The following is a 13198-nucleotide window of genomic DNA, read 5'->3' as shown; positions in this document are numbered from 1 at the left end:
TTCCAAAACTTCTCTTTGGTATTACAACCTCCAGGGTCACTCTGCCTGGGTTTGAATCCTGTTCTGTTGTTTATAAGCAGGGTGTCCTTGAGCAAGTCACTTTACTTCTTTGAGCCTCACTCTTTTCATCTGTAAAATGGGCATAATAGTTCCTGAGATCATTTAGCTAGAGCCACTTAACAATACCTGGAGTACAGTGAGTGCTCAAAAATTAAAACTGGCATTTCTGTTCTCAAGCCCCAGCCCTTAATCCCAGTTGAACCTGCTGTTTACCCTTCCTGCAACCATCCACCCTCAGGCTCTCCTGATTCCAATAGGTTATCACCTCCACCTGACTTCAGACTCCTCTCAGACCTCTTCCTGCTCTTTGCCCTCCATGTGCAATCAGTGGCCAAGTCCTGTTGATTCTACTTCCTAAACCATTTGTAATTCACCTCCTCCCCTCCATTCTTCATTGCTACACCTGGTCCAGGCCTTTGTTAAGTTATTACAAATCTATATCATCACAATATGACATTCGAATCTGACAGACTGGGTTTGTGCCTGTTGTGTGGCCTCAGGCAAGGTCCTTATCCCTCCCTCCCGACCCCAGTTTATATCTCTGGGGAGAGGGTGTTACCATTGTCTTATTTATTTATTTTTAATTTATTTTTGGCTGCATTGGGACTTTGTTGTTGCGCGTGGGCTTTCTCTAGTTGCAGCGAGCGGGGGCTACTCTCCATTGCAGTGTGCAGGCTTCTCATTGCGGTGGCTTCTCTTGTTGCAGAGAACAGGCTCTAGGCACGCGAGCTTCAGTAGTTGTGGCTCTCAGGCTCTAGAGCACAGGCTCAGTAGTTGTGGTGCGCGGGCCCAATTGCTCTGCAGCATGTGGGATCTTCCCGGACCAGGGCTCGAACCTGTGTCCCCTGCTTTGGCAGGTGGGTTCTTAACCACTGCACCACCAGGGAAGCCCAACCAGAGTCTTCTTGATATTCAAAGTAGCCTTGTTCTATGAAGTCACTGTGAAAACGGAATTAGTGAACACTGAACCATTGTTCCTAGGAGAAATATAGGGTTAGGTTCCTGGGAGCCTCTGGTCACAGTGTTTTCATCAACTGATCAATGTATTGTGTCTTATGTGTGGTTCTGTTTAAAGACACCTTGTTTAGTATATATTGTTGATCCATTGACCTTGAACTCATGGCCGACGGCACTATGACATGTCTGAACAGGCATATCTAACACACGTATTGTCTCCCTAAAGCACATCACAGCCTTCTTGCATGGAGGGACACTAGACAGCACTTCAGCACTACACATGGGGACCATTTTAAACAGAGAGATCACCAACAAGGAGCAAAAAAAAAGTGAAAAGCATGAGACTAAATAGACCACAAAAATGACACTTGTTTACAGTATGAGCTGAAACAAAAAGGCAGAGTATCACCTTCTTTAACTTCACTGGGAATGTACATGTGGGGCAACTCTGCACACATCCATGGATGACTGAGAATGTACCAAGAGTATTGATTTTGGGGTCACAAATAAATTTTAGCGAATAAGCCAGATTTGCAAATACAGAATCTGTGCAGAATGAGAACTGACTGTATTTGTACCTGTCTTGAGGTTTGCTGTGCAGATTAAAGGCAATAATCTAAAGAAAAGGCTCAGCAGCTACTAGGCACTCAACAAGTGAGACCTATTTATGATCATTATCATTACTGTTAACCTTTACCATGTTCTCCACCACCACAGCTGCGATGTAACCGCAGGGTGCACTCACCATCTCTCTCCATTCACCCCGCCCTGCATCTAGTTTCAAGCTCCGACCCTGCCATTCTCTGCTGGATACTCAGGTTTTTTCCAATGTTTCTACAACTGGTTGTTTTCTTCACCCTCTCCTCCAAAAGAACTGACCTGGCCTCCTGGCCTCACGTGCAATCCAGGTGTGCCTTCTTCTACAATTTTGCTTCCCGCTTATTACTCCCTCTCCTCTCTTGGAAATGTCCTCTGCCCCCTCACCCTTCACGCTGAAATATACCTATTCAGCCCTCAAGACTCGTGTTAGAAACATTTCTAAAAGCTTTTCTAGCTGGAATTAATATTTCCCTCTTTTCAACCTCAATAACCATTTTTTTCTGTTCTCGTGAAGTTGTCATTTTCTATACTTTGTTAAAACTTGTATGGACATGTTTTATTTCTCTAGATAGATGTGGGTAGATCTGATTCATCTTACCTTGCAAAACTCTTGGCATAACACCCTGTCCTTAGCTGCAGTAGATAGTAAGTGCTTACTGATTAAATATAATAACAGCAACAACAACAAAAACTCCAAGGTAGGGCTTCCCTGGTGGCGCAGTGGTTGAGAGTCCGCCTGCCGATGCAAGGGATACGGGTTCGTGCCCCGGTCCGGGAAGATCCCACATGTCGTGTGAGCGGCTGGGCCTGTGAGCCATTGGCCGCTGAGCCTGCGCGTCTGGAGCCTGCGCTCCGCAGCAGGAGAGGCCACAACAGTGAGAGGTCTGCGTACCGAAAAAAAAAATTAAAAAAAAAAAAAACTCCAAGGTAGTTATGTTTTATTTTGTGCTTTACCAAACACATTTTTGTTTGAGAAAGTCTACATATGAACAAACCAACTTAAATAAGAGTTCCTAATCTATGTTATTGGTTTACATGAAAGCCAAAGGGAACCAATACTGGTTTTCTTAAAATCTGATGGTTTGTTCCTGAGTCTGCATTCTTATCCTTTTTAGCCTTTAGGTCCTTTTTCTGGCAAGTCATGAACCTTAAAATCAGGGCTAAATAATACAGGCACTGATATATTCTGAATTACATCATAGTTCCTTTCAACAGTTCCTTTCTAATAACCCAAACGAGAGTACTTGACACTTAGAGAGCACATTGCATCCAAATAGTTTGAAAGTTGGGCAGACTGATTTGGTGCACTAACCCATGACTTCCCCTGCCTCTGGAATGGATCCTGGTGAAAGAGGAAAGCTACTAGTAATGGAGTGAGTTCTTGTTTGTGCTGAAATGGTACTGGGAAGGATCAGGAGGTATGATCATGATGCTTGGGGAACTGATTCTTTCCTCTTGGGCATTGGAAGCACACCTTATTTTTAAGGAAAAAGGACACAATGGGGTTTTTACAAGTTACTAAATATGTGCTTCTTTGTTCCTCCCAGTATAATTTTTCACCACCATCAGTTGTTTAAAAAGGAAAATCAAGGTACGTGTCTTGCTTGCACGATGTCCTCATGTGTCCTGTGTGGCTCTAGCCGCCACACTGCTAATAGGGAGCTACAATGTGCCCCACCAGAGGACGCAAGTGGTCCAACCAAAGGGGCAGCTGCGAGTGGGGAGGGGGAGAGGAAGGGAGGGGCACACCCACCCTTATCCGTGTACACCTGCGAATCACCTGCTCCTCCCCTGACATCACTTTCTCCTTCATGCCTTTTCACGCCTGTGAATTTAGAATAGGCATCAGCTCCCCTCACTTCCCATATTTGTGGGGTCATCTCAGCCACGAGCTGGGCCCCATATCCCTTTCTCTGAAATCAAAGATCTGAAATTTAGGAAGAAAGTGATGTGTACGTATCACTTACAAATCATCTTCCTCTCTATCCACAAATTCTGTTCGTGGACTAAATAAAGGTGCGTGTGTGCACGTGTGTGTACGTGTGTATGTGTGTGTGTACGTGTGTATGTGTGTGTGTATTTCAGGTAACCATATCACTGAATATCATGGTTCCTACTGAAAGGGAACTGGGAAAGTTGGGGACTGACTGAGGAAATTGTGGAAAGTATGCATGACCACGCTGCGCACGGCAGGAACCCAGGTTGTAGGATCAATTTTTGACTTCCTTTAAGAGACAGAATATGGAAACGAAGTGGGAAACTAGCCCATGAAATGCCATAATCCTTTTGACCTCAGAGGAGCATCTAATCCCAAACAATGTTAAATTCATCCTCCAAGAATAGCTTTCACCATAGAGATGCAAACTTGCTAGGGACAATCTGCTGGTTCTTTGACAGAACACCCAGGTGGAAGTGAAAAACACAAGGTCCTCACTTTTCCTCTTAGTTGAAATATGCCTGAAAGTCAAGTTACTCCTGAATCTTGGCCCAGGTCTACCAGGCTACCTTCCAAGGCATGGTCTCCCGATGGTTATTCAGAGATATCATTTTCCTTTAGACAGATGCCATTTTCTTTTATAAACCTTCTAAATTCCTAGAACAAGAATATACCTTTTAATTAATAGCTATTATAGGATGAACTGTGTTTCCCCCAAATTCATAAGTTGAAGCCCTAACCCCCAGTACCTCAGAATGTGACTGTATTTGGAGATAGAGCCTAGAAAGAGATAATCAAAGTTAAATGAGGTCATATGGGTGGGGTCCAAATCCAATAGGACTGGTGGCCTTATAAGAAGAGGAAAAGACACATGGATTTGCACACACAGAGGAAAAGCCATGTGAGGACACAGCAAGAAGGTGACCATCCTCAAGAGAGGCTTCGGCAGACATCAACTCTTCCAACATCTTGATCTTGGACTTCCAGCCTCCAGAGATGCGAGAAAATAAATTTTTGTTTTTTAAGCCACCCCAGCTAGTGGTATTTTGTTATGGAAGCCCTAGTATAACAGTAATTGGTTATTCATTAGCTATGGATTATCCAAAGGGATTTTCTTCTGCATTATTAAGAAGAAAATTCTGTTTCTTAGTCATACACACATTCTTTCCTTTTGGGTCAATTTTCCTTAATACTGTATAGTTATGGACACCTGCCTGATAGGGCCAGATGGAGTTCAAGTTCTCAGCATTGTGGAGGGGAATGTTCTAAGGGTCTGTTATCTCTCTAGTTTTGACACAGTATCTCATCTGTTCCTCTCAGTAGCCTTGAGTGTAGGGTAGGAATTATTGTCATCTTTTCATAAATGAGGAAACAGATTCAACTGAGTGATTGACCCAGGACTGAACTCATAACCAATTCTTTCAATCCCACTCTCTCTGCTGTTTCTCTCACGTTCCACTCTTTTTTTCCCCCTTTTCCTTAGCATTATAATATTTCCAAATTTGGGGTGCTTTTACATTTCAAAATTTGCTTTGTTATTTTTGAATCTAGAATCTTATTTTTCTGAAATTCTATTGGATTTTTTTCTGTTTCTCTTAATTTTAGACGTTGGTATTGTCCTTGTGGTAGATTTCTTAGAAGTCACTCTATGCTATTCTTCACTCTGCCATTTTATGACCTATCCCAAGTGGGATTTTTTATTCAGTTAGTTTCCTTGAGAAACCCAGGCGATACCTAGAAGACCTTTTATGAAATCCCTTCTCTTAACCCCTTCCCTGTACCAGTGGATTCTGAATTTTGCAGGAAACTGAATACCTATGGAAGGCAAAAGTAAAGGTCTTTTGGCATCTTTACCCTTTAGATTAATTACATGACTGTCTTTGGACTTTATAGTATATGATGGGGAGTTTGTTTTATGGGAGGCATTAAATCCCTATGTTAGAAGTCTTCAAAGAGAAAACAGAAACACAGTCTTTAAGGGGTTGGACAAGGGCAGCAGATTCTGTATTGTCCCCAGTGGACACTTGGAACTGGGTACTCATGGTCACGACCACCCATCGGCATGAGCTGGCCAAGTAGGAGACACCTGTAGGGACTCTGCACTCAGCAAGTTCAGGAGGAGAAAAGGGAAGAGCCACAACTAATAGCAGGGCTGAAGCAGGGAAAACCAAGCCTTCAGCACCAAACTACAATACTTCCCTGGGAAGGTTATCTGAGGCTTTCTAGAGACAAGGGCTACTTTGCCCTTGTTAAACCACCCCTGATGTGGACGCCCAGCAGGACGATCAGGAGGGGTGTGATCCAGGGGTGGGGCACAGAGTCTGGGGACAAATATCCCCCATCTGATGCTGCCACTGATGTCCTGGGTGCCTTCAACTACTTCAATGGATTCTTCTGTGTAAAACATGGGGATAACGATGCCTCCTCATAGAGAGGAATAGACGTGCTAATGACTTAATTCCAGAACATTCTGAGGATCACCAATGTTGATCTAAAGTTGCACAGCAAAGGGGAGGCGGGGATGAAGTGAGAGAGTGGCATGGACATATATACACTACTAAATGTAAAACAGATAGCTAGTGGGAAGCAGCCTCATAGCACAGGGAGATCAGCTCGGTGCTTTGTGACCACCTAGAGGGGTGGGATAGGGAGGGTGGGAGGGAGCCACAAGAGGGAAAGGATATGGGGACATATGTATACATATAGCTGATTCACTTGGTTGTACAGCAGAAACACAACATCGTGAAGCAATTATACTCCAATAAAGATGTAATAAATAAATAAATAAAGTTGCACAGTATATGCTTTGTCTCTGGCATATCAAAAGGTACCATAAGTGATAACAATAGTAACAGCAGATACTGATTATTAGACGCTAACAGTGCCAGATACCATACTAGGTGCTGTTGTATTCACACGGTATTTTATTTACCCCCATATAACCTCTGAGGTAAGTACTATCGCTATCCAATTTTACAGAGGAAGAAACTGAGCCTTAGAAAGGTCAGGAAACTTGCCCAATGTCACTCACTGAATAGGTGGCAGAATTGGAATTCGAACCTAAGTCAATCGGAACACCAAAAAACTTATGCTCTTAACCAAAGCATCTATATTTCTATGAGAACTGGATTTTCAAGAGCTTCTCAATTTCATACCTTCTGACCAGTTGTCCCATAAACTATTTAACTGTCCCCGAAACGGACATCTAAACTGCAACCTGGCATCTGAACTGCATTTCCCAAACTGTCCCTCACACTGAAAGTAACGTAACATAAAAATCCTCCATAAGACCACAAGTCCTGAGTCCTGGTGTGAAATATATGGGCGCCACAATTTAAGCAGATTACCAAATTTTCGAGAATTAGAGAGGAAGAAAGCACACTCAACACAAAGTGTTCAGAGCATCACGTACTCTTCTGTGATTCAGAAAGCACTGCTGGATCTTGTGGTGTCTGGAAGTCACCCTTATGAATTTCTATCCTCATTATATTATTGAAGTGCAGAAATGCAGATTTCCAGCAAGTTTCAACAGATAGAAATCTGGATGAAAGGAACTCACTGTGCTGACATGAATTATTTAAGCGGTGCTTTCTTGAGGGACTACCATGGCTTGCAAAAGGGGCTCCATAAACTGTTTTCTTATATTATGAATATTTATAATGTTATGCTGTCGATATTTCAAAAGTGGGCTTTAATTAGAAACCTCGCTATGCTACGCCTTTTGGCTTTGCTGTCATTGTTTAGTTTTGTTTGTTCAGCATCAGAAGATGGGGGTGTCAGGGCCACAGTACAGAGAGAACTCTAGAAATTCACCATCAGCTAAGTTTTTTCAATTCCCAAATACGGTCCATGATCTAAAAGATTTAAGAACCACTGACTCAAGATCATTTTTATTCTAGTACCCAAATATCCTCTCGCAGTGATAACTGTATCAGTCTAAGGAGTTGTTTATACCAGACATATTCAAATCACATAATTTGCCCAAAATTGGGAGTAGGATGGGAAAGAGGGGAAGGGAAGGGCAGCAGAAACTCGAACACATCTTTGCAGGCATCATTCTTAAGCACATTTTCCCTCTGGTTCTAACATCCCCATATTTTGTTTAGAGCATCTTCTGTGGTCAAGAAGAATAGCAATTAGAAATGCACTCTTCCATCCAGCTCATTACAAATAACTGAATTTCGTTTCCTTTTATGGCTGAGTAATATTCCATTGTATATATGTGCCACATCTTCTTTATCCATTCATCTGTCGATGGACATTTAGCTTGCTATTGTAAATAGAGCTGCAATGAACATTGTGGTACATGACTCTTTTTGAATTATGGTTTTCTCAAGGTATATGCCCAGTAGTGGGATTGCTGGGTCATATGGTAGTTCTATTTTTAGTTTTTTAAGGAACCTCCATACTGTTCTCCATAGTGGCTGTATCAATTTACATTCCCACCAACAGTGCAAGAGGGTTCCCTTTTCTCTACACCCTCTCCAGCCTAGAGTCTGTCATACAGAGTGAAGTCAGAAAGAGAAAAACAAATACCATATGCTAACACATATATATGGAATCTAAAAAAAAAAAAAAAGGTTCTGAAGAACCTAGGGGCAGGACAGGAATAAAGACGCAGATGTAGAGAATGGACTTGAGGACACGGGGAGGGGGAAGGGTAAGCTGGGATGAAGTGAGAGAGTAGCATGGACATATATACGCTACCAAATGTAAAATAGATAGCTAGTGGGAAGCAGCTGCATAGCACAGGGAGATCAGCTCGGTGCTTTGTGACCACCTAGAGGGGTGGGATAGGGAGGGTGGGAGGGAGATGCAAGAGGGAGGAAATACGGGGATATATGTATATGTACAGCTGATTCACCTTGTTATACAGCAGAAATTAAAACACCATTGTAAAGCAGTTATACTCCAATAAAGAGGTTAAAAAAAAAAAGAACTCTTCCAAACTCACATCCTGCCTATTTCTCCGGTTCTCTAGGACCCAGTGGGGAAAAAAAAAAAAGAATCTTATTCATGCCAAGTGAGCTGTTATCAGTTTGCTTATTGATTTTTATCCCCATGCTGTAAACCTCAAAATGCCACAGCCCCAGTTGGGATCCCACCAAACCCATTCCTTTACTTATCCTTTCATTTTCCCAGTCATCTTTCTTTTTGATCCTTGACAACTTCTCCCTGCACCCACCTTCCGGGAATTAACAATTGCCCATTCAATTTTCCCTCTCCTGTCTCTTTAAGTCAGAAACTTCCTTAGGTTCCTAAGCGCTGGCGGCCTCCGCAGGCGTTCAGGACTCCCAGCAAGTCTCCATGGCAGTGAGATTTGCAAGTGAATCTCCCTGATCTGAAAAAATAGCACCAGTTTCCTAAGCGATCTCTGACTTCCAGACATCTACAAGGGCACCAGTGGGTTTCAAGACATCCAGTGAACCAAGTCCGAGGACTGAAAAACCAAATCAATTGATAGCGACAGCTCCAAAAAGGGAAAAGTCCCCAAACTGAACAAAATACAAAAGCAATATAAAATCCAACTAAAGGGCACACAAACAGCAGTGAAATGCTTTAAGATTCAAATGCCTACCTCACAGATTTGCCAAAGCTCTCCGCTCACACAGGCATCCTCCGCTGCCTCTGCTCTCTGGCTCCCCAAAAACTATGTTTTCTTAGCCTGAGCAACGGTCGTCTCAAGTGTCAGGCTCTGAAATACACATGCTACACACGCTCCGACAGCCTCTCCGTGCCAGGTAGCCCCTTCTCCTTCCTTCCCAGCCCAGGGCCAGCCCATGCCAATTCCCCGACAGGAGAGCAACTCCTCCATGGGATGGAACTGGGGAAGGGAAGAGCGCAGACAGGAGTTGGGGATCAATTTAAGTCACCAAGGACCGGGGGGCCACCCATCCAGGCGGGAAGGGTCCATCTTATCCCTTTCCTAACCTTAAAACCCCTCCACAGAAGGTTTCTCCAGCCTCGTTCAGATCCCTGAACAAGTTGGCAGACGACTCCTGGCGTCCCCGGCTCGCACCCAGACCCCTCCAAGGCGGCAACCCCCAGCCTGCAGGACGCGGATAGCTTCTTACCTTTACAAAGCCCCGCTTCTTAAAAGCCTGGCTGGAGCCTCCAAGGAGTTCTGCGTTTTCCTTGACATTGGAAGCCACCAGTTTCAGAAACAGGGCACATTTCTAAATGAAACAGAAAGTAACCCGGGAACCCAGGCCAGACCCCCGACCTGCACTTGGCTTTGGCTCTCCGTAGCCTCTATGAGTCCTGGGACTCAGCCAGCCCGCCCAGCTGTTTCAGCCCGGAGAGAATTCAGAGGAAACTGCAGCTTGCAAGTCTGGAACTCACGGCCTGGGCTTTGCTTTTTTTTTTTTTTTTTTTTAGTATTTGTTGAGCTTTTTAACATGCAGTTTGTCTCCTTCTGCAGGGAATTACTCAGTGAGCCTGTCACCTGACTCACAGCAGCTCCATTATATAATTCAAACTGTGTTACTTGAGTTCTGATCAGAAAACCACACTCCCCTTCCCCCGTCTCCCCTCCCCCGCTTCCTTGGCGTGGAGGGAGAGGCACTCAAAATACCAAACAATGAAAATTAATCTTTCTTGAAACTTCAGTGGAGGGCTTTCCCTGGCAGTCCAGTGGTTAAGACTTCGCCTTCCAATGCAGGGGCTGTGGGTTCGATCCCTGGTCGGGGAGCTAAGATCCCACATGACCGGCAGCCAAAAAACCAAAAAAAACCCATAAAAAAACAGAAGCAATATTGTAACAAACTAAAGACTTTAAAAATGGTCCACATCAAAAAAAATGTTTAAAAAGAGAAGAAATTTCAGTGGAGCTGCTGCATTTTTGCAGTGTATTTTTATTTCCCTTTGGTTTGATTTTTCTCAGGCAGAGGACTTCCTAAATGCCAATGCTGAGTTAGCAGGGATTTCTCAAGATGTAACATCTCAAGATGTAACTGTAGCAGTTTCCTTGACTTTCATTTAGGGTGGCTGTCTGCAGATGAGGTAAATCAGCCAGTGGGTTTGCAAATGACAGAGCTTATCATCAGTTGAACAGCCTCAAGTAGATTTATAGCACCTGTGCAAATGAAATGCAAAGCCTAGAATGTTTATTACTTTAGCCACAGTATCTAAGTTCCCTGAAATGTCAAAGGGGTAGATTGGGTTGAGAGGTCTTTAGCCAACCCCCTGCCCTGACCTTAATCTTCCTAGACCCTCTCCAGCCACCTCAAATAACATAACATCCAACTGAAAACTGCAGGCTTGCTATGCAAACACCACTTAATGGCCAAGCCCCATTCTCTACTATCAACAATGTGGAAATCCTTAAGGCCAATCTAGATGGATACTTTGAAGCCAGAACTTGGGTGAAAGTAAAAAAATTATTTCAGTCCCATTTTCCCCTTCTTAGCATCTGTCATCTCTGTTCAGATGATATATATTGAGGAGCAAGTATGTTAAAACAGAATTGACCCACGAATGAGATCTTTGAGAAATTTAGGTGGCATAAATAAGCATAACATTTAAAGCACCATGAAATAATCAACGTTAAAAAACTCCAACCTGTTTGCTTTTTCCATGTCAAAGCTAGATGAACTGTATGCCTTGGAGGATCTGGGCTCCCAGTCTCCTCCCAGCCAGTGGAGACATTGCTGAATATGGGATATACTCCAAAATGGCTGTTAAAGTCTAGGGGAACAAATGCTAATATTGGTCACCTTGTTTTGGTTTTTCCTGGTCTGAGCTCTTTTCTCCCTTCTGCATTTCCTCACTCATATCTACCCAAGGAAATTACCCTGTCTTTCCCGCCAGACTCCAGCAGTGTACTAACAGTAGATACCATTGCTATATTAAACTGTGTGACATTAGACTGATACTGTGCCCAAAGAATAGCTTGCAAAATACTTTGTAACTATCTATCCACATATCCCTCCGAAGTGGGCATGGGATAATTATTATTCTCTTTGTCCAGACCCAAAGAAAGCCAGTAATATAGGTGAGAATTAGAAGTCAAGTTTCCTACTCTCAGAGCTCTATTTTACAAAGGAAGACCAAGATACACATGAAAAAGCAAAAACAAAAACACATGAATGTGTAAACCTGAATGACAGATTGATGTCTGTTTATACCTTTCTCTCCAGGTGTGGTAAATACAATGTATTGTGGCAGTTGCTATGGTAACCACTTCTTTCTTAATGAGAATAAGGCTACATAGTAAAATATTAGAAAACATCAGGTGGTGAGCGTGGTGCTCCAAGGACAATGGTGCTTTAAGGACAAAGGACAATGCTGCCTGAAAACATGTCAGCGTCTCACACCCCATACCGGACTCCCTGCCATGTTGTGATGGTTACAAAATTCCTGAGCCCACCTGGGTGATGGGACCTGTCCCAAATAAGGAAAGGCATCTGCCCTGCCCCACTCCCACCCTATAGAAGGAAGATATATGTGCCTCGACCAATGAGTAAACGAAAATTTCATCTCAGACCATTCCTTTGTTTTCTGGCTATAAAAACTGATCAATAGCACATGTTCAGGCTTGTCTCTCCCAGACTACTAGGAAGTCGGCCTGCTGTTCTGACAGGGACCCTTCCCTCTAATAAATTCGATCTTCTTTACATTCTGCCTAGTGTCTGGAAATTCTTTTCCAACCCACGTTCGGACCACAACAGTGAGACCCATACTAGTAATGGGAAGAAAAGCAATAACGCAAAATATACCTTTGGTCTGAATATAGTCCTTCAATATTGACACTGCAAAAATCAAATTTCCTAGACCAGTGTTGTCCAACAGAAATACAGTATGAACCACGTATGTAATTTAAAATTTTCTAGCTGTTGCGTTAAAAAAGAAAAAAAACTGGTGAACTTAATTTTGGTAATATATCTGCTTGACCCCACCCAGCCCAGGGGTCCATCTACCTCTTACCTCAAATCCAATCTATTCAAAATATTGTTTCAGACTTCCCTGGTGGTGCAGTGGTTAAGAGTCTACCTGCCAATGCAGGGGACACAGGTTCGAGCCCTGGTCCAGGAAGATCCCACATGCCGCAGAGCAACTAAGCCCGTGCACCACAACTACTGAGGCTGCACTCTAGAGCTTGGGAGCTGCAACTACTGAGCCCACGTGCCACAACTACTGAGCCCACGTGCCACAACTACTGAAGTCCACGCGCCTACAGCCTGTGCTCCGCAACTAGAGAAGCCACCTCAATGAGAAGCCCGCGCACCACAACGAAGAGTAGCCCCCGCTCACCGCTACTAGAGGAAGCCCACGCACAGCAACGAAGACCCAACGCGGCCAAAAGTATATAAATTAATTAAATTTTTAAAAATCTTTAAAAAATATTGTTTCAACATGTAATAATATAAAATTATTAACAGAGTATTTTATATTCTTTTCTTCGTACTAAATCTCTGAAATCTGCTATGAACTGTGTGTGTTTTACACTCACATCACATCTCAGTTAAGAGTAGCTACATCTCAAGTGTTCAATGGCCACAAGCGGCCAGTGGCTACCACATCAGATGGACCAGCTTCACGCTATATTTGGTCATTTTGGCTTCAAATTTGTTCTGTGAGTACACATTTGTCTATCTCTACTTGGAACTTTTAGAAAAATGAATTGCATTCATTTGGTTCTAGCTT

General features: G+C 43.3%; 1 protein-coding gene across 3 annotated transcripts in view; it reads right to left on the bottom strand.

Moving 5' to 3' along the window:
- LOC101331229 (phosphatase and actin regulator 1) overlaps window positions 1-9892 on the bottom strand; it is a 303689-nt gene extending 293797 nt beyond the window's left edge. For 2 of the 3 annotated variants that reach the window (XM_073810338.1, XM_073810336.1), the window contains exon 1: window positions 9628-9892. The gene's annotated coding sequence lies outside the window, so the exon portion shown is untranslated. Of the gene's footprint in view, window positions 1-9131; window positions 9283-9627 lie in introns of those variants that run through there. The other variant, XM_073810339.1, reaches the window with a different exon arrangement.
- Between the last annotated feature and the right edge of the window lie 3306 nt (window positions 9893-13198).

Source organism: Tursiops truncatus, chromosome 10 (genome assembly GCF_011762595.2).
Source record: "Tursiops truncatus isolate mTurTru1 chromosome 10, mTurTru1.mat.Y, whole genome shotgun sequence".
NCBI lineage: Eukaryota > Metazoa > Chordata > Mammalia > Artiodactyla > Delphinidae > Tursiops > Tursiops truncatus.
Note: the sequence above shows the minus strand (reverse complement) of the source record. Positions and strands in the feature narration are given on the sequence as shown.